The following is a 21,232-nucleotide window of genomic DNA, read 5'->3' as shown; positions in this document are numbered from 1 at the left end:
TTTTAAAACTGGATGTCATGAACAGATATGTATATTGTGAGTTTTCAACATTATTAAGGTAAATACATTGTTTGTTCTCTATTAAAATCTTTCATTTGCTAACTATGCCTATCAGTAGTTAGTGCCTTCAGTAGTTTGAATCTTTTATTTAGCTGGCAGTAGTGGCGCTCGCTGTATTGCAGTAGTTCCAGTAACGAAGATTTTTGTGAGGTAAGTGATTTGTGAAAGGTATTTGTTAATGTTAGTCAGGGCCATTCTTTTGTAAGGATTTTTGAAAGTCAGATTGCGTTGTGCTAAAAATATTATGTGTCAGTTTAAGCACAGTCTTGTATAATTGTTCTAAAGGGGACGTTTCAGGCTTTGATAATCTTATTAGGCGCAGACTTAAAGTTGACTATAGACTGGTACAGTTTGGTGCAGACAAATACAGACTGACTAACCGGAAGTCTGTACACTCATTATAATAAATCGCCCGTTAATATATCACTGCGCGGGCGTGATCCGCGAGGAGAAAAGGTTCTATGTTAGCAGCAATCTCATTGGCTGCATTACATATTAATAGGCGGGTCGGCGGAAGCAGAATTTGGTCCGTCTCTAAGGCAGCGCCATGTAGTAGTGTGGAGATGGACGAGCGCTGCGCCTGCGCTGTTGTGCTTAGCAGGCGCGTTCTAGTGGGAAAGTTGTGTATGCGCAGACTACGCGGTACTATGTACACAACAAGATGACAGAGGGATAGAAAAACAATTAAAATCGCTCAAAACAAGAAAGTCCGCTGGACCTGATGGGATACCAGTCCCATTTTACACAGAATACGCGAAGAAACTTGCCCCCCCCTCTTGCAGTGGTGTACCGTAGGTCTCTATAAGAGCGTAGCGTTCCTAAATATTGGAAAAGGGAACAGGTCGTCCCCGCTTTCAAGAAGGGACGTCGAACAGAGGTGAAGAACTATTATCCTATACGTCGATCAGTTGTAGAATTTTGGAACACGTATTATGTTCTAGTATAATGGCTTTTCTGGAGACTAGAAATGTACCCTGTAGGAATCAGCATGGGTTTCGAAAAAGACGATCGTGTGAAACCCACCTCGCGCTATTCGTCCACGAGACTCAGAGGGCCACAGACACAGGTTCCCAAGTAGATGCCGTCTTTCTTGACTTCCGCAAGACGTTTGATACAGTTCCCCGCGGTCGCTTAATGAACAAAGTAAGAGTATATGGACTATCGGACCAATTGTGTCATTGGATTGAAGAGTTCCTAGATAACAGAATGCAGCATGTCATTCTCAATGGAGAGAAGTCTTCCGAAGTAAGACTGATTTCAGGTGCGCCGCAGGGGAGTGTCGTAGGACCGTTGCTATTCACAATATATACAAATGACCTTGTGGATAACATCGGAGATTCGAGTCCTCCCTTGGGCACGGGTGTATGTGTTAGTCCTTAGGATAATTTAGATTAAGTAGCGTGTAAGCTTAGGGACTGATGACCTTAGCAGTTAAGTCCCATAAGATTTCACACACATTTGAACATTTGATAACATCGGAAGTTCACTGACGCTTTTTGCAGATGATGCTGTAGTATATCGAGAGGTTGTAACAATGGAAAATTGTACTGAAATGCAGGAGGATCTGCAACGAATTGACGCATGGTGCAGGGAATGGCAAATGAATCTCCATGTAGACAAGTGTAATGTGCTGCGAATACATAGAAAGAAAGATATTTTATCATTTAGCTAAAATATAGCAGGTCAGCAACTGGAAGCAGCTAATTCCGTAAATTATCTGGGAGTAGGCATTAGGAGTGATTTAAAATCGAATGACCATATAAAATTAATCGTCGGTGAAGCAGATGCCAGACTGAGATTCATTGGAAGAATCCTAAGGAAATGCAGTCCGAAAACAAAGGAAGTAGGTTACAGTATGCTTGTTCGCCCACTGCTTGAGTAATGCTCACTGGTGTGGGATTCGTACGAGATAGGGTTGATAGAAGAGATAGAGAAGATCCAACGGAAAACAGCGCGCTTCTTTGCAGGATCATTTGGTAATTGCGAAAGCGTTACGGAGATGATAGATAAACTCCAGTGGAAGACTCTGCAAGAGAGACGCTCAATAGATCGGTACGGGCTTTTGTTGAAGTTTCGAGAACATACCTTCACCGAGGAGTCAAGCAGTATATTGCTCCCTCCTGCGTATATCTCGCGAAGAGATCATGAGTATTAAATCAGAGAGATTGGAGCCCCTACAGAGGCATACCAACAATCTTTCTTTCCTCGAACAATACGAGACTGGAATAGAAGAGAGAACCGATAGAGGTACTCAAGGTTCCCTGCGCCACACACCGTCAGCTGGCTTGCGGAGTTTAGATGTAGATGTAGATGTTAGACATATTAATCACATGCGTATATTAAGTACACCAGTGGCAAGCCATAATCAATAACCTCATTGCACGATTCCAATGTTGATGCTACTGATGACAGTGCCACTAAAGCAGATTTGTAGAACACGGTTCTCCGAAAATTCTTCACAAAAGAAGACGAAGTAAGTATTCCAGAATTCAAATGAAGAACAACTGCCAACACGAGTAGCTTAGAAGTAGAATCCTCAGTGTACCGAAACAGATTAGTACGCTTAAGAAAGGGAATGCCTCCAGTCCAGAATGTATGCCAGTCAGGTCTCTTTCAGAGTATGCTGAAAGAATGGCTCCTTACTTAGCAGTCATGTACAACCACTCGCTAGTAGAAAGATCCGTTTCCAAAGACTGCAAAGTTGCACAGGTCATATCAATACCCAAGAAACGAAATAGGATTAATCCGCTGAATTACAGATTCATATCACTAACTTCAATTGCAGTAGCATATTGGAACATGTAGGTCTACTATGCTCGAACACTTCGGAGAAAACCATTTATTGACAAGTAGTCAACATAGATTCAGAAAATATCGTTCCTGTGAAACGCAACTTGCTCTTTATTCACTGGAAGTACTGAATACTGTCGGCAGGGGACTTCAAATTTATTCCATATTTTCAGATTTCCAGAAGGCTTCTGATACTGTTCCTCACAAATGACTTCTAACTAAATTCCGTGCCTATGGGTTATTAACTCAGTTGTTTCACTAGATACGTGCTTTCCTGGCAAAAAGCTCACTGGACGTAATAACTGTCGAAAAGACAGCGGGTAAAACGGAAGTAATATCTGGCGTTCCCCAAGGAAGTGTTACAGGTTCTTTGCTGTTGCTGGTCTGCATAAAGAATTTAGGAGACAATCTGAGCAGCTGATGCTGTCATTTACTGTCTTGTAAAGCCATCGGATGATTAAAACGAACTGCAAAATGATTTCGACAAAATATCTGCATGGTACCAAAAAGTGGCAATTGACTCTAAACAATAAAAAGTTTGAAGTTATCCGCATGAGTATAAGAAGGAATCTGCCAGGTTGCTGTTGCAGGAAAAATCACACAAAGCCGAATGGTGTAAGCTCAACTAAATACTTAGAGATAACAATTACGGATGACTGAAATTGGAACGATCAGCTAATGTTGTGGGGAAAGCAAACCAAATATAGCGTTTGTTTGGCAGAACATTTAGAAAATGTAACAGGTCTACTAAAGAGACTTATTACTCTAGCATGCCGGCCTCTTCTGGACTATTGCTGTGGGATCCGCATCAGACAGGACTGACGAAGAACAACGAAATAGTTCAAAGGAGGGTCGCAAATTAAGGGAGAAGTGCCATGGATATTGTGGTGGAAGTCATGAAAACGTAGGAGTTTTCCGCTGCGGCAGGACAGTCTCAAGAAATTTCAATCACCAACTCTCTTCTCAGAGTGTCAAAATATTTTATTATGACCCAAATATGTAGGATAAATGACCATCGTAATAAAATAACAGAAATCGGACCACTCGCGGAAAGATTTAAGTGTTCGTTTCTCCCTTGTGCTGTTCAGGAGTGGAACGGTAGAGGAATAACTTGAAGGTGCTTCAATGAAGCCTCTGCCAGGCACTTAACTGTGAACTGCAGAGTAACCATATAGATGTAGAAGTAGATGCAGTTTGACAGGAACGAGAGAAAATGTCGGCCGTTACACTGTAGGCTGCTACAGTTGATTTCTCGGAGGACACCCGATACAGATTACACAGTCATTGAGGATGGTCAAAACGGATACCTTAAAGGTGTGAACAATACGTGCGCTATATGTAATCCAGTGTTCACGGTACGACATGTTAATTCAGTCACGGTTTCTTTTACCCAACGCCCAAGCGAGCTGGCGTTCGGGCCGAGGTGTTTCCAAATGGAAATAAATGGGTAGGGTTACCATTTCCAGAATTTGCCCTACAATGAAGTGAATTCTCCTGAAACCTTTGGCCACAACTCACCAATTGAAACCATTTTGAACTTTTTTCTGTGCCAACTGAAGGTGGATGAATAAGACAACTTCCATTGCTGATAGCTTGATGATAATCAATAATCACATATGAATGGCAAAGATTACTTTTCTGGGTCCTCGTAAAATGTGAAGAGAATGTACACGATGGGAATGTACATTTATTTCACGTGTCAACCAGCTTTCTTTCCACATTTTATCCATTTCCCCAGATATTCTTTATGCAATTAGAATCTGTGAGCACGTCTGTTTGAACCTGTGAGGGAAGCAGAGGTTTTCTTGTGTGTTTCTGTGCTATATATGATCAATACCGATCAAACGGCGAAAGACAAACTAAGAATAAGATCAAAAACAACAAAATGCTATCTTCAAGATGTTTACAATCGTTGGCAAAGTGAGCTGTTAATCGAATGAGAAGTTCATTGTTTACAGTCTCTTTATACATTCTTTATATAATGCAAACCGAAAGGAGTATAACTGAAATAATGTTATAAAAATACAAGATTTTCTGCCGTACCGACGATACGTCTTACTCAAGTAATAAGTCTGGAAAATATTAGAATCTTATTAAAGAGCGGAAGCAATCATACATGTAGTGTAAAAACTAAATGATGAATTACATATACATGTCCCTCCGTAAAACAGTTAGCATATACGGAAACCATCATAAAGATTTACTAATTTCCAGCGTTCTGGAAACCATTACGTCAGAAACAGTATGGTTCACCAAATTATGCAATAAATTGCAGAGAGCCGTCGAAGTTGCAAGGTCAATTTTCTTTATTCCTTGATGACCAGTTTCGAGCCTCTGTTCAAAATGAAATCATCGTATAGGGTATGCAATAACATCAATTACGACAGCCACAAACCGGTTCATTCTAGTTAAACGCATCTTGTAAAGTAGTGGAGGGATGAACTTCATTCACCAAAATCAGTCTTGAAGATTGTCTAACAAACACGGCTCAAATGTCAATTCCAGGTACGAACCTAATGATAAAGCAGATATACCAAAAGGAACAACATTTACAGCCCATATGAGGGTGTTATATGAAAACTTTGTTCATCTTAGTATAATGTAAATCAAAGTATAACGAGGAAGCTAAGAGAAGAGAGCATATGGACATCAGCTGTAATGTCCTTATTCCTTAAATGGAATCATTTTTGAACAAGATATCCATATGACATATCTATCAGGCATCTACCAGTTACCAACTTATTCTCTTGAACCATCAGTGATCCAACCATACCATAATTTTAAGTCGGGTCAAAAGAGCTCAAAATACATAATTAAAAATATAAATATAATGAATCAGAAGAAATATATTGTGACTGTAATTTTGTATACTGATGTTTGGGACTTTTTTTTCAGATATGGGTTAATGTAAGTAAGAATGTTATTACTGCTTATGTCCATGTGCCGTGAGTCCCTTCTCACAACTTTTTCGTTATACTTTGGTTTACATTGTACAACTTGTAATAAATTTTCATAAGACACCGTCATACGGCATGTAAATCTTGTTCGTATTGGTACATCACATTTATCTTTCATTTCTTACGTAGACTTGACGTTTGGACCAAGGTTATAATAAAGTCTTCATGATGTTTTCTGTGTAGTCTACCTGTTTTATACAGGAACATAATGATATATGCGCATCATCATTTAGTTTTTAAATTATGTGAGCGATGGCTTTTACTGTTTGATTGGATTTTAACATTTTACAGACGCTTTACTTGAGTAAGTTTTATTGTCAGTATGACATAAAGTCTTTTGTTTTTATTATACCTCTTTCAACTTGTGTTACACAAAAAAGTGTGTAAAGAAACTGTGGAAAATTACAATCCCTGTTCGAGTAATAGCACATTTTCCAACGATAGTAAGCGTCCCTGTGATAATTTTATGTTATACTTCACCTTACTCTCAGTTTGTCTCTGGCCGTATGTTCTTTGGCCTACATTTGTGACCTCTTAGATCGTACTTGTAACATAGATTACCAGTAATCTACTTGTGGCTGTTGTTGTTGTTGACTGCGCTGGAATTCTTTGTACCTATGGTGCTGTCATGTTTGAAGAGCATCAGTTCGGTGCAATGTATCCTTCGTAAAAGGCATTTTTCGTAAATGTTTAACATCTCCGTTTACAATAACCTATGCAAACAGTATTTCGGTTTCTAAGGTCACAGTTTTCTGTGGGTTTCATTTTATGTGTGCATCATTGTTAGGTTAGGTTATGACTAAAACCGGTCGTACTTAAACTGATTTTCAAGACAACGAAGTGTTAATCATGCATTTCAACAAGAAGTTTGTTTCTTCATGAACTAGAGCTATTACCGCTTTTTCGTAAAGGACGTTATGTTATTTCCAGGCCCTGCCATTTTGAAAGTGGCATCCAGGTAGCAGACACTGCAGTGGTAAGACCCGATGTTACTTTGGAAGCTTAAGACGATTTCATTTTGGTTAACGTATTAATTAAGTGGGCCAAAAGTTTCGTTCGGTTCTTGGAAAACGGGGGAGTGCTTTTGTTTCATTTTGACAAATTTCTTTAGTTAATTTTCGGCAGGAAAGTGCGGTCACGCGCTTTGGTTGTGTCCATTTTGGAACCGAACATTCGCACCCGGCAGAGGTCTCTCTTTTGATTGACTACATTCCATGTGTTGGTTGAGAGTGGCGTACTAGCTCGAATTTGCCAATGTTACATTCGATCTGAATGATTTCTCCCATTGTGATCTGTTTTATGTTTGTTCTTGTGATGAGCCACGTGTGAAGAGTAATAGAAGATGTTCAAACAAGATTATTGCCTTCAACAATCTCTCACGTACTTATAACTTTATTGAGCGAATCAGCTCGCACAACTCGGGAGTTCATTCTCGCACGTTCAGATACGATTCTGTGTGCCGGATATCTGAGGCTGAAATCAAGAGATTGCAAGTCCAAGCTGTCCCAGTGTGTAGAACATTTAAGGTGATGGGGATGAGACCTATTTCGAGTAATTCAGTATTATTCAATGTGAGTGGGACAAATAGAGAGTACTGTGGCAATACAACACTCTCACAGTTTAGAGTGGCAACAACAAAACAGTTGAAAGAGGTATTCGTTGCTCGTTGCTGACGTTAGTATTCAAAATTTTGGCATCTACTATACACAGTCGTATTGACATAGAATACGCAAAAATATTATCAATTATCGTTGAGTCATGTAAAATGGCACCACACCATCACAACATTCCTAGATGGACAAAGCAATACGAGGACGCTGGATGCATATCCAATAAGAAAACCACGGGTCGGCTATCTGTCGAGAATGAAGTGGTGGGAAACATTCACACGAACTACCCCAAAAAAATCCCTAAAATATCGTACTCTTCGTGGCAGCAGAGAAGGGAATGAATTACAATCAACAGTGTGGCGTGTGTTACACAAGTGTCCGCAGTTCAAGCCTTACAGAACTGAAATGCTGCAGACAGTAAAACCTGCCTATAAACAAAAATGGAGACTATTATGTATTCATTTTCCAGCACACATGTACGGAATGGTTTCGCGGACAGACCTGTGCTCTCTGACGAAGTCTCATTTAAGCGGCAAAGTGAACAAGGATAATTTTAGAATATGGTATACACAAAATCCGTATATCTCTCTGGAACGTGATTTTCTGAAACTTAATATTTTCTGCGCCATAACCAACACTAGATCATTTCGTCATTTCTTCGTCGCAGAAGCTACCGTTACAGGCATAACCTGTCTAAATTAAAACTAAACTATACTCTCTCTCTTGTCGTTGCCTCAGTTGACAGAAGAGCTATCAGACTTCATTTTGCAGCAGGTCGGCAACCCGCCTCACTGGCATAACCTCACACGTGGTCACTTCAACGAGTATCTTCCACAGCGGTGGATTGGTCGTGCTAGGTCGAGCAATGTGCTGTTCATTTTGTAGTCCCCAGGTCGCCTGGCCTTACATCACTGGATTTTTACTTTTGGGTATCTGTAATGACCAAGAACTAAGAGGGAGCAATAAGAGTGAAAGACAAAGAACGAAGTGCTCGAAATAAAAAGAGTGTAAGACAGAGTGGCAGTCTTTCACCCTTACTGTTCAACTTGTACGTCGAAGAGACAATGACTGAAATAAAAGGAAAGTGGGATTAAAATTCAAGCTCAAAGGGTAGCAATGATAAGATTTCCTGATGACATTGCTATCCTGGGTGAAAGCGAACAAAAATTACAAGATCTGTTGAATGGAATGAACAGTGCACGGGATAGGGATTGAGAGTAAATCGAAGAAAGACGAAAGTAATGAGAAGTAGCAGAAAAGGGAACAAAATTTAACATCACAATTGGAGATGACGAAGTAGATAATATTAAGGAATTCTGCTACCTAGGCAGTAAAATAACCCATGACAGACAGAGCCAGAACGACACATAAAGCAAACTTGGACTGGCAAAAAGGACATTTCCGGTCAAGAGAAATCTGCTGATATCTAACATAGGTCTTAATTTGCGGAAGACATTTCTGAGAATGTACTATTGAAGCAACACAGAAGACTATAGAAGCATTTGAGATGTGTCGCTACAGGCGAATTTTCAAAATTAGATGGACAGGACGATAGGACATGTGTTAAGACATCAGGGAATAGCTTCAGTAGAGATAGAGAAAGTTGAAGAGTGTAATAACTGTAGAGAAATGCAGCGACTGGAATACATCAAGCAAGCAATTGAGGACGTAGGTTGAAATTGAGATGACTGGCACAGGAGAGGAATTAGTGGTGGGTGGTATGAAATTAGTCAGATGACTGATGACTGGTGACATGATTCGCAGGACTTAACATCAGCTAAGTTACTACATATTCGGCGAGATTAAGTCAAGTAATCGGGCTACGTTGGAACGGATCTAGCGGTAATTCAGTACCGGATATACATCTGCCATGTCACAAAAGGAGACCACTTCGAATGTCTTTGAATGTCCATATGAACTGTGACAGTTAACGTTTCAGTGTGTAAGTATATCTCTGAAGTAGAGTCATTATTGTGGTCACAAGAATACTTTCTTTCGGTCCAATTCATTTTGAGTCACGCTGTATTTGTTGACAAATTTACTACACTGCTGGCCACCGTAAATGCAACACCAAGAAAGACAAGAGGTAGCACAACAAAATTTATTTTGTAGATAACATGGTGACCAAGTATCAAATGATTACGTTTACAGACGTCTGTGACATGTGGTTCCTGCCAGAATCAGTAGCCAGAGTAGCCGCCATTGTTGGAGATCACCGCTGCCACACGTCTCGGCATTGAGTCAAAGAGACGTTGGATGTGTTCCTGGGGTACAGCAGCCCAAGCAGCTTCCACACGTTGCCAAAGATCATCTGGTGTGGCAGCTGGGGATGTAATCTGGGTCACTCGTTGAGCAACCATGGACCACATGTTTTCTATCGGCGAAAGATCCGGAGAGCGAGCCGGCCAGGGAAGCAATTCAATCTGGTTATTGACGAAGAACCTTTGGACAATGCGTGCCACGTGTGGTCGCGCATTATCCTGTTGAAATATGGCTGTGGCCGAGCCCTGAAGGTAAGGAAGGGCAACTGGCTCCAGCACCTCGGATATGTAGCGCCGGCTATTTAAAGTACCGGCAATGCGTACTAGAGGCGTGCGAGAGTAATATCCAATACCACCCCATACGATAATACCCAGTGAAAGACCAGTATGGCGGTGCATAATGCAGCTGTCCAGCATCCTCTCTCCACGGTGTCTCCACACTCGAATCCGACCATCGTGGTGCTGCAGACAGAAGCGTGCCTCGTCAGTAAAGACAACGTCATTCCATTCTGCCGTCCACATCCGTCTGTCATCACACCATTGGCGACGGAGACGTCTGTGGTTCTGCGCCAATGGTAGACGAAGCAATGGACGTCTTGCGGACAGACCACTCTGCTGTAAACGGCGTCGAATGGTACGCGCAGACAATGGATGATGCGTTACAGACGCAATGTGCTGTGCTATGGTTCGGGATGTCACTGAGCGATCCGTCACTGCCATGCGCACAATTTGCCTATCAGCGCGTGCAGTGGTGCACCGAGGTGAATGCGATCGACCACGTCGGTCCGTCGTACCCTCCTGCATCCAACGGTCACGTATCCGTATTACAGTTGTTTGGTTTCGTCCAACACGACTAGCGATTTCTCTGTATGATAATCCACAATCTCGGTAAGCCACTATCCTTCCTCTGTCGAACTCGGATACTTGATCAAAAGATGTTCGCTGTTGTCTACGAGGCATAACTGATCGTCTTGTGAAACAACCACAAGGTAAACACACGTGCCGAACGTACACTAGTCGAGATCGCCAACCCTTAAATGGCGCTATGAGGTGGCACCACAGGCGCGCGTGATGTGCGTCTGCGCTGAAATTCTAATCAGTTGCATATCTCATCGCTGCAAACTCATGGTGTAAATTTCACTTGATTCGGATGCTTCTTTCAGGGTGTTGCATTTACGGTGGCCAGCAGTGTAAATACGGAATTCATTAATGTCAATGGATATACTCGGGTTCTGACTCCACGTCTTCTCCACCTGACCCAACTAATTACGGTGGTGGTGGACTGTAGTTTTCCGTTCGTTTATTGAATCGTGTGTTGGTTAGATAGAAGGCCCGACGGTACTCACGAACTACCGTGTCATCCTCATTCTACTGGCGTCAGTGGACGCGGATACGGGGGGCCTGTGGTCAGCACACCGCTCGCCCAGTCGTTGTCAGTTTTCGTGACCGGAGCCGCTACTTCTCAGGCAAGTATCTCCTGAATTCGTGTCACAAGTGCTGAGTGGACCTCGCTTGCCCACAGCGCTCGTAGACCGGACGGTCACCCGTCCAGGCGTTAGCGTCACCTGTCACAGTCGTATCCAGACGTATCAGGGATCCCATATCACTCCAACGGCACAAGCCCCACACCATTACAGAGCTTTCACCAGGTTGAACAGTCGGCTGCTGACATGCACGTTCCATGGATACATGAGGCTGTCTCCATACCAGTACACGTTCATTCACTCGATGCAATTTGAAACGAGAATCGTCCGACTAGGAAAATGGTTCCAGAAATCAACAGTCCAAAGTCGGTGTCGACTGGCGCAGATGAGGCGTAAAGCTTTTTTTCGTGCAGTCATTAAGGATACACGAGTAGACCTTCGGTTCCGAAAGCCCATATCGATAATGTTTCGTTGACCGATTCCCACGATGACAGTTGTTTATGACCCACCATTGAAATCTGCAGCAATTTGCGGAAGGATTGAACTCCCTATCACATTTAACGCGTATGTAAGCATCCTGTCTGATCACCTGCATCCATTCATGTCCACTGTGCAATTGGACGGACTTGACAATTCCAGCAGGACTATGTGATACCCCACACGTCCAGAATTTGTACAGACTGGATCCAGGAACACTCTTCTGAGTTTAAACACTTCCGCTCGCCACCAAACTCCACATACATGAAAATTATTGAGTATATCTGGGATGCCTTGCGACATGCTGTTCAGAAGAGATCTCCATCCCCCCCCCCCTCCGCCCCCCACCCTTGTACTCTTAAAGATTTATGGATAGCTCTGCAGGATTCATGATGTCAATTCCATGCAGCACTACTTCAAACATTCCTTGAGTCCATGCCACGTTGCGGCACTTCTGCGTGCTCGCGGTGGCCCTACACGATTTTAGGCAGGTGTACCAGTTTCTTTCGGGGATCGTTGGCCGATGTGGAGGGTGAACCTCTCACCACTCTTCTACTCTGTTTAACAAGACTGTTGGCAGAACGATGGTGACTTTTCTTACTGAACGTCTCCGGTTGTCATTTCTGATGAAAATTCGTAAATTATTTAAGCAGTGGCTTGGATCACACCAGAGACACAGAGCGTTTCTGCTTCGTAGTCAAAGACTCTAACTCTACATGGACGCGACACCGGAAAGTATTGTACGTCGCAACACATATCCAGAACTGGATTCTGTAACGTTTTCGCTTACTAGAATGAACATACCTTCACTAGGATCCTGTATATGATCTATCAAGTACTCATGACTGATCAGTTAGTTAATTAAACTTTTAATTATTCTGTTACAGTATTTGCTAGTTGTGTACAAGTTTGTGCTCCTTCCTCTGTATGTCGTCAAGTAGTTGGAGTGTGTAATGACGTGTACGTTAATATGAGACTACGTTGATTAAACTACCCAGATTAAATTTCACATGCTTAATTTCTCTTCGTTAAGCAACTATTTCTATTGTAATGTAAAAACTGATCTGATACTCTCTTTGGTTTTTAAGGAATAGTAAGGCAGAGATAAAAGAGGGAAGTTACAGGGTCGCCTCAACTACCGATGTATCAAAGACCAGTCACCATCTTGTATAAGTATACACTTTATTTTGAACGTCAAAGTTATCAAAGTAAGTTTTATTCAAATAAAAGGAAAAGGTTGCAGCTTTAAACTTGATAAGCAATCCACACACCGCCCTGAACCACGTGCCTGCTATGGTCGCACGTTCGAATCCTGCCTCGGGCAATGACGTATGTGATGTCCTTAGGTTAGTTAGGTTTAAGTAGTTCTAAGTCTAGGGGACTGATGACCTCAGATGTTAAGTCCCAGCGCTGCGGTCGGCAACGCCTATATAGAGTGCTAAGAGCCATTTGAACCATTTGCCAGTGTAAGTAGGCGGTCCGAGTCCATTCTGGACGTAGTTTTCGACGGTGTTACGCTATCTTTGAGGCAAAGTAACTATTACGGATATTCTTCGAAATCTGCTTCTGTCAAACATCGCCGTTGATTTGAGGAATATGGACGAAGCAAGGTTAATTTACGAAGTCTACTTTAATGCAGAATTACCTGCTGCCTACCCTCCTACCCTCACCTAAGAATTTATAGGTTGGTTTGTCCTTTGTAATTGGTCTTTCAGTATGAAACCATTATAAATGACGCATATGTCTCCCGTTATATGACGTATAAATCTGCAGAAAACCTAATTTCTTATCTTATCGGTCCACCTATTTTCAGCATCTTTCTGCTGCATCTTTTCTAAAATGCTAAGACCCTCCTCTTTCCCAGTATTCACACAGTCCATAATTTACTGACATAGAAAGCTGTGTCCCAAACGCACATTCTCAGACGATTATTTTTGGCCGTATTCTTCATGTATACGCATCTCTGTATTTGAATACGCACTCCCATGCCCTTGGTTACCTCCCTACAGGCAGTCTCCTCCCACAGATCTGAAGAGGGGACCAATCCTGAATCTTTTGCTAATGGAGAGAAAATTATGATTTATTTCAAATTATATATATATCATTTGTTTACAGTTCACAGTTGAGGTATGTATTAACGAGCTGCTGCACTGTATATTGTTTATTACACTAAAGTTCTAATTATAACTTTATTGGTAAAAGAGTGGATGTATGCATTACTTTACATACCTTACACAAATCTGTTGGGAATTTATGTTGGTAGGTTGCCTTCTACACTATCTATAAGTTGTAATCTGCAAACGGCAAAACGTAGTTTTTATTTTTCTGTTTATTATGTATTTACTAACTGGAATGAGTATACATCACTTTTTTTGTATCTAATTTTTTGTGTGTAACTTAGGCTTTGATGTTGTAGTGTTTCTCATATGTTTTCGTGAGGCGAATACTCTGATTTCTGTGACTTATGGTGTTTGACAACGCACTTTCTACGAATTCTCAAACATGGGCAGAGTATGTTGTTGTAGCTGTGTAGTATTCATTTGTTTCGTGGTGTGTTTGTCTGGGTGAGGCGCGCAAGTTTGAAGTGAATTTGGCGTTTGTGGTGTTTGGTTTATGTGTTTGTGTTTGTTTGTGTGTATGAGCTCCTGTGTGTTTTCAGGACTGTGGCAGAGAAGGAGAAAGAGAGAGAGAGAGAGAACGGGTGTTGGGTGTTATTTGTATAGCTCTTCAATTGTGACACAGAGGGTTTTATTACGCAGTGAAGTGTATTCCTTTAGTACTTTCTTTCCTTTGGCTATTGATTTATGGATGTGATAGTTTTCTTTTATAATTAATTTTTGGTATGGGCTACTACTTGTTTCAAGGATCTGTAAGTCGGTTTCAATCTTTGATGGGTGGCGATTGTGTGATATCATGTGATCTACGAATGTTGAGTGTAAGCTATTGCTTTTCAGTACGCTGACATGTTCTGTATACCTGGTTCTGAAATTCCTGCATGTTTGAGTCACATACACAGATTGACAGCAGTTGCAAGTAAGTTGGTGTATACCAGACTGGCTGTATTTGTCTATGTTGTTGGTATTTCTTCCAAGTGTGCTTTGTATTGCGTTGTTGGTTCTGTATGCTGTGTTGAGTACTTGTTTCTTTAGTACTTGTTTTAGTAGACGTTGTAAGTCATTAGGTGACATTTGTTGCTTACTGTCGGCTGTTTCGTTGTGTGTTGTGTTTTGTATGTTTGTGTGTGTTTCATGGTTATGTGTTGCCTGTTTTTGCATTTTGTGGTCTATTTTATCTACTCTCTTCGAATCATATCCATTCTCCACGGCAGTTTGTTTTATTGTGTTCAGTTCTTATGTGTAATCATGTTTGTTCATGGGTGTTCTGTTCAGTCTGTGTACTAAATATCTGAAGCCGGCTGCTGTGTGAGTTATGGGGTGATTGGATCAGTTATGAATGATGGTTCTGGTGATTGCGGGTTTCTGTAGATTGTTAATTCATGTTTGTTGTTTCACTTGTGTATGGTGAGGTCCATCTGTTTGTGTTTCAATGGCGAACTGTAATTGTGGGTCGGTGGAGTTTATGTTGTCATGAAGTTCTTTTATGTGAGGCTTTGGTTCATCTATTAAGCAAATTATATCATCTACATATATACCAATACATTACGCCATACTGTTTTGGTATTACTATTTCATCTAAGATTTGTTTCTCTATGTGATTGAGGAAAAATGTCAGTGAGGAGACCACTGATTGGGGATCCCATGGGTAGTTCATCTTATTGAGAGTAAAATTTGTTGTCGAATGTGAAGTAGTTTTGCTTTTTGATGAGTCTGAGTATGTCTGATATTTCTTGTATGTTTGTTTGGGGTATGTTTCCCTGTAACTGGATGTGTATATCTATGATGTTGATGGTTTCTTCTGTTGGCATGTGTGTGTACATGGAAATTATGTCAAATGAAATTAATGTTAATGTGTTTGGTATGTTTTCATTTCTTATTTTTTTCTATTAAGTCAATTGAGTCCTTTAGACTTCTGTGTTTAGTGTATTTGTATACTGTCTGTAGCAGAGTGTGTGTGTGTTTGGCTAAGTAGTAGGTTGGTGCTTTGGGAAGTTTATCAATGGTGTAAAGGGTTCACCACCCTGCTGGAGCAAATGTAATCTCAATGTATTGCTCACTTGCTAGCATGACAATTCACAGGCTCTGCTTGAGACAAAAAATATCTTTGCCCCTGTTAAACGAGAGCTACAATAGAGTCGCAGGTCAGAGCAATCTCTGCCGTAGTTGCAGTCGTTCGCTGCAACAGTGTAGTTGTTGTAGTGGCTGGTACGGTGCAGTTTATAGTTAGTAGTTGTTAAAGTCACAGTGCAGAACAAACTGTAAAACTTTATTATATGGAACTGAATAATAATTGTGATAAGCTGCAGAGCTAAATGATAGCATGGAATGAGATGATGATGAAAAAATGAATAATTGTTAATAAAATGAAAATCAACAGTGTAATTAAGTACACCATCTATTGCAAGGTAAATTTTACTATTTTTATTGGCATGCGCGTAGTTAAGTCACTTGTCTAAGATGTTAATGTGAATTTGTTTCAATCTTTTCTTTTGTGATTCGTCACTACCAGTTGACCCAGACTTGTAATATATTCAATTTTCTCGTGTAATGGCTTGTAGATCTTCATCAATAACGTAAAAAAATTCAGAATATAATTCTCTTCGCTAGTCAACTATAAATGTATAATTTCCCCTAAGTCATTGCCACTCCTGATCTAGTCATTTATCTAAATTAAAATACTCCAGAATTTTTGTCAGATCATAGTCATGTGTTCTTTAGTAATCAGACGACCAGCTGTGTAGCTGTGTCACTATGTCAAGTCAGTTTTTCTCGTAATTCAGATCTCCGAAAAATGTTATCCAGTATTAGCAGATAGACGAGCATTGTACTAAGGTGTGCCATTCACGAGCAGATATATAGACAGCGTTATCCGGCGACACCTTCACGAGCTAAGAATTTTTCAGTTTATCCCTCACGGACGGACTCAGATTGATTTCACAGGGCCATGGCTTAGTGCTGCTTACGTCAAAAGTTATCTGTTATTCGGGAGTTAAGATTTTTCATACGTCAGAATTTAATTATCCAAATTTAATTATTTTTATTTTTTATTTTCTGTTCGGGAAGGTTACACGTCATTATTTTATACATACTTTTTTATTTATACAGGAAGGTTACAACGGACATTTAGGTACTCCAGGTTTGTGAACTTTAGGCAATGATTTTAGGGTAGGGGCCTTGGGATTTTGCGGTATCATCCTCTTAATATGTGTTTCTGTAAAAATTGTTTCTATGTTTTTCAGAGTTTTCTGTACGTCACTTTGGTTTCGATTTGTCGGATCACTTCTTAATTCTGTGATGTTGCTTTGGATGAATTCTAATGTTTTGTCAATGTATTCCTGTTTGTTTATGATTACAATCAAATGATCCTTGTCGGATTTTCTGATAATGGCATTTTCTTATGTTAATTTCTTCTGCAGTTTTCTGTAGGTTTTTTCTTCAGCAGTCCCTGTGTTTTCTTCTATGGTGGTTTTGTTCTCTCTGATTATGTTTCTTATTTTGTCAGCAAATTATACAGAAGGTGTTGTACGAATAAGCTTGTTAACAATATGTACACTAGATAATTGAGGTTTGCATAACACTGAAGTGCTGTAGGGTCATTCTATAGCGCTGAGTTACATACAGTGCGAGTAGAAACAGACAGTTTTGAATGCAGATAGAAACAGGTAAGCCGCTGATAGTAATGCTTAGAAGCATCGCACTACCTCACTGTAATTTTCCTCAATACAATTTTCTGTACTAAGGCTGACATGAGTCTTTAGATTCCCTGATACTGGGGCGGAAGCTCTGAGTGCAGCTCTTGAAAAAGACGCACCGGCAGGCAGTGGGGTGATGTTATTTCAGCGTCGTCTGGTGGCGTGTACGCATGCCCCCTCCCCCCCCCCCCTATCGGATACAGCGTGCGGAGTGGAAGAGCGAGTTCACACGGTGGGGCTCTGGTGTGAAATTTAATTGTGCCGTATGCCATGTAGCTCCATAGCAGGGTGCCGTGGACGAAGATGCCGTCGGAACCGGGTTTTTATTCCAAATAATATAAAACCATACGAAGTGAAAGTTCTCTCGTTTTAATGCATTGCTCCCCATCTTTGTATACGTAATACGGCTGAACCCCATCCATTCATTTAAGTAGGACATAAAAGAGCCATTTACTATTAAAACAGGCGTATCAGTTATTGGGTTCTCAAGAAGTGAGCAGTGATGTGTGACGCAAATATAACACATTTGATTTTTGAGTGGTGCAAATCAAACAGTTAGTGCAATGCTAATTTATCCACGTTGGGTCTTGTGAACTCAACGGCCATTAACAGTAGTTGGTGAATGAGGCAACCAGCCATAACGACTCTTTAAAATCTTTTATCTCAGTGCCTTAACCGGTTTTGGGCTACCATTCCCAACTACTGATGGTTAATGTTTTCAGTTACATCTCATACTTTGATCACCCGCATGTCGCCTGCTCCTGCAGTGCACAAGAATATTTGAACATTCAGTGCCATTTCTTAAGTTACCTCCTTAATAAATACACGCAGATGTACTTGTCTTTATTTGGGTATTGTGAAATAGTTGTATTCACTTACATAACGCCCGCATCTCGTGGTCGTGCGGTAGCGTTCTCGCTTCCAACGCCCGGGTTCCCGGGTTCGATTCCCGGCGGGGTCAGGGATTTTCTCTGCCTCGTGATGGCTGGGTGTTGTGTGCTGTCCTTAGGTTAGTTAGGTTTAAGTAGTTCTAAGTTCTAGGGGACTGATGACCATAGATGTTAAGTCCCATAGTGCTCAGAGCCATTTGAACCATTTTTGAACTTACATAACTTCCGGTTCATGGTGATTTGTTTTCTTGTGGTTCATATGGTTTTCTCGGTCGATGTACGTATGTATTGTCGAATTGCAGATAGCCCACATATTGTAAATAAATTACTGTGGTACACTTCATAATATGGCAAACGTCAATGCTGAGCGTCACGTATGTGCTATAGTATACACCCGCATTACTAGACTGGCAATACTGTATACAGTATCACTGCTGTCAGTGAAATTTGACGGAGGGCGCAAACAGCTGTTTATTTACTGATAAGACAGCCGTAGGAAATGGGAATAACCTAATAGAACTACGTTACTCTTAGAGCTTTTACATTATGGCCAATATATACGTCGTGCTTAGCTATAATGTTTCGTACAGAAGACGGAAGATGCAAGCAAAGGAACATGTTCCACAGCAATCATAACCACAAACGTCTTAGGTACCTTTGCTTTTGTTCTGTATGTAAACCTAGATAATACCGACACTTTTTAAGTAATTTATGCTTATTTTGAGGGCTTTAATAATCTAGTACTGACAGATGTAGCATAATGACAGTCTCTTAACCAATTTTAATCAACTCTGGCTTTTCGTTAAATAGTGTGCTCCTTATAAACGGTTTTCTACGGGAAAGCAAGTATTACTCATTAGAGTGACCTTACCCAAATTACAGTCTGCTTTAAACATGTATATATGTAACTTGAGGTTCCTCTCATAAGACGATTCTACAATGTATGCGTAAACTGCAGAGTTTCTTTAGATCACCCCGTAAAGCGTACAACAGCATTTCGTTTCACAAACTAGCATTAATGCCGTACAGAACCTTCCTGACAGCCCCATCTTACGTCACCAAACGTCAGGCATCAGTAAAGACTGCGTCTTTGCCAGTCTATTAACGTACGCTTGTGTGCTATAGCTTGACGTTTTTGTTCACAAAGCAAAGATTATCGATTAACCAAAGATACAAATAGATGGTTTATTTCCTATTGAGCAGGGACGTAAGCAGAGCATAGATCGCGTGTGAGATGTACAGAAATTGCGTGAATTAAACACTACTTGCACCAGAAACAGTCAGAACTCTGCACAAAAAAGACCTGTTCATGATATCAGTGGATAATTATATAAACATCAACGAAACGTCCTCGATCTCTTGTTCGAACTCCATCACGGCTGACATTTTGAATAAAAATCACAATCACCGGCAGCCGAAGACTTCCAGCGTTAGACGTCACCTTATTCTGCCAACGGCCTTGTCGAAGAGGGCGGAGGAGCGGGCTGAAATTAGAGCACTCCCTTGCCCTTGGGTTGCCCCTAAAAGGAAGACTAATTAGCAATTATCAGTATATTCTGGATGCAGAAGGCAATGGAAACCACTACATTAATGACACATAACACGTATCCATAGGATATGTGGATTGTAACTGGGAAAGTGTCTTGATGATATCTCTGCTGGCAAAAGACTGGTTGAGGTTGAGCCGGTGAGGGTGAGTGGCTGCTGCTAAGGGCGACCGTTGGGTCCTGTGCTGCTTGAGGCTAATTAGTTAAGGGTAAGGATTTTCCCGTTAAGTATGTTTCAGTTGTTCTACAACATTATTTTAGATTTTTTGCAAGATTAATTCATAATTTTAACCGAAGCTTTTTTGTGAATTCGTACACGTGGCATCTGGCAATCTTTCGGATATCTTGTGGTCTTAAATGGCTCTCTAAAGTGGTTATTCCGTGTTACATACGTTTCAGTAACACCTAAACATCATTTCGGATATTTAGCTAGTGTGGTTTATTCGGTTTAATCGTATTTTCCTACGTGAAACTCGTACGTGTGGCGTCGGGTTATTTTTTCAATCTTCCGTGGTCCTAGACAGCTGTCCACAGTTCTTTCTGTGTTAAAAAATGTTTCGACAGTACTTCAGTATCATTTCCGAGGTTTCCTCTGTGAACTTGTACAGGTGGCGCGAGGCAAACTTGTGAATGTAGCGTGCTCATACGTAGTGTCTCTCCTTTTCTAAACGTGTTCCAGAAAATGTTTCAACTTTGTTTCTGGTATGTCGTGAGCTCATTTTATCCCATTTTTGTCAGCCTGAACACGTGACGGTCGGTGACATTAGTGAGGCACGTGTACTACTGGGGGCTACCTCTAGACTAGTTCATGAAGTGAGTGCAGGTTAACAGCCACTCTCACGTGTGTATGTGTGTGAGTTTGATTCTTTTCTGCATGTTCTCCTATCTACCCAGTACTAAATCCATGATTTCTCCGCAAATACACTCCTGGAAATTGAATTAAGAACACCGTGAATTCATTGTCCCAGGAAGGGGAAACTTTATTGACACATTCCTGGGGTCAGATACATCACATGATCACACTGACAGAACCACAGGCACATAGACACAGGCAACAGAGCATGCACAATGTCGGCACTAGTACAGTGTATACCCACCTTTCGCAGCAATGCAGGCTGCTATTCTCCCATGGAGACGATCGTAGAGATGCTGGATGTAGTCCTGTGGAACGGCTTGCCATGCCATTTCCACCTGGCGCCTCAGTTGGACCAGCGTTCGTGCTGGACGTGCAGACCGCGTGAGACGACGCTTCAGCCAGTCCCAAACATGCTCAATGGGGGACAGATCCGGAGATCTTGCTGGCCAGGGTAGTTAACTTACACCTTCTAGAGCACGTTGGGTGGCACGGGATACATGCGGACGTGCATTGTCCTGTTGGAACAGCAAGTTCCCTTGCCGGTCTAGGAA

Source organism: Schistocerca nitens, chromosome 2 (genome assembly GCF_023898315.1).
Source record: "Schistocerca nitens isolate TAMUIC-IGC-003100 chromosome 2, iqSchNite1.1, whole genome shotgun sequence".
In the NCBI taxonomy this organism is placed as follows: domain Eukaryota; kingdom Metazoa; phylum Arthropoda; class Insecta; order Orthoptera; family Acrididae; genus Schistocerca; species Schistocerca nitens.
This window is presented reverse-complemented; position numbering follows the sequence as displayed.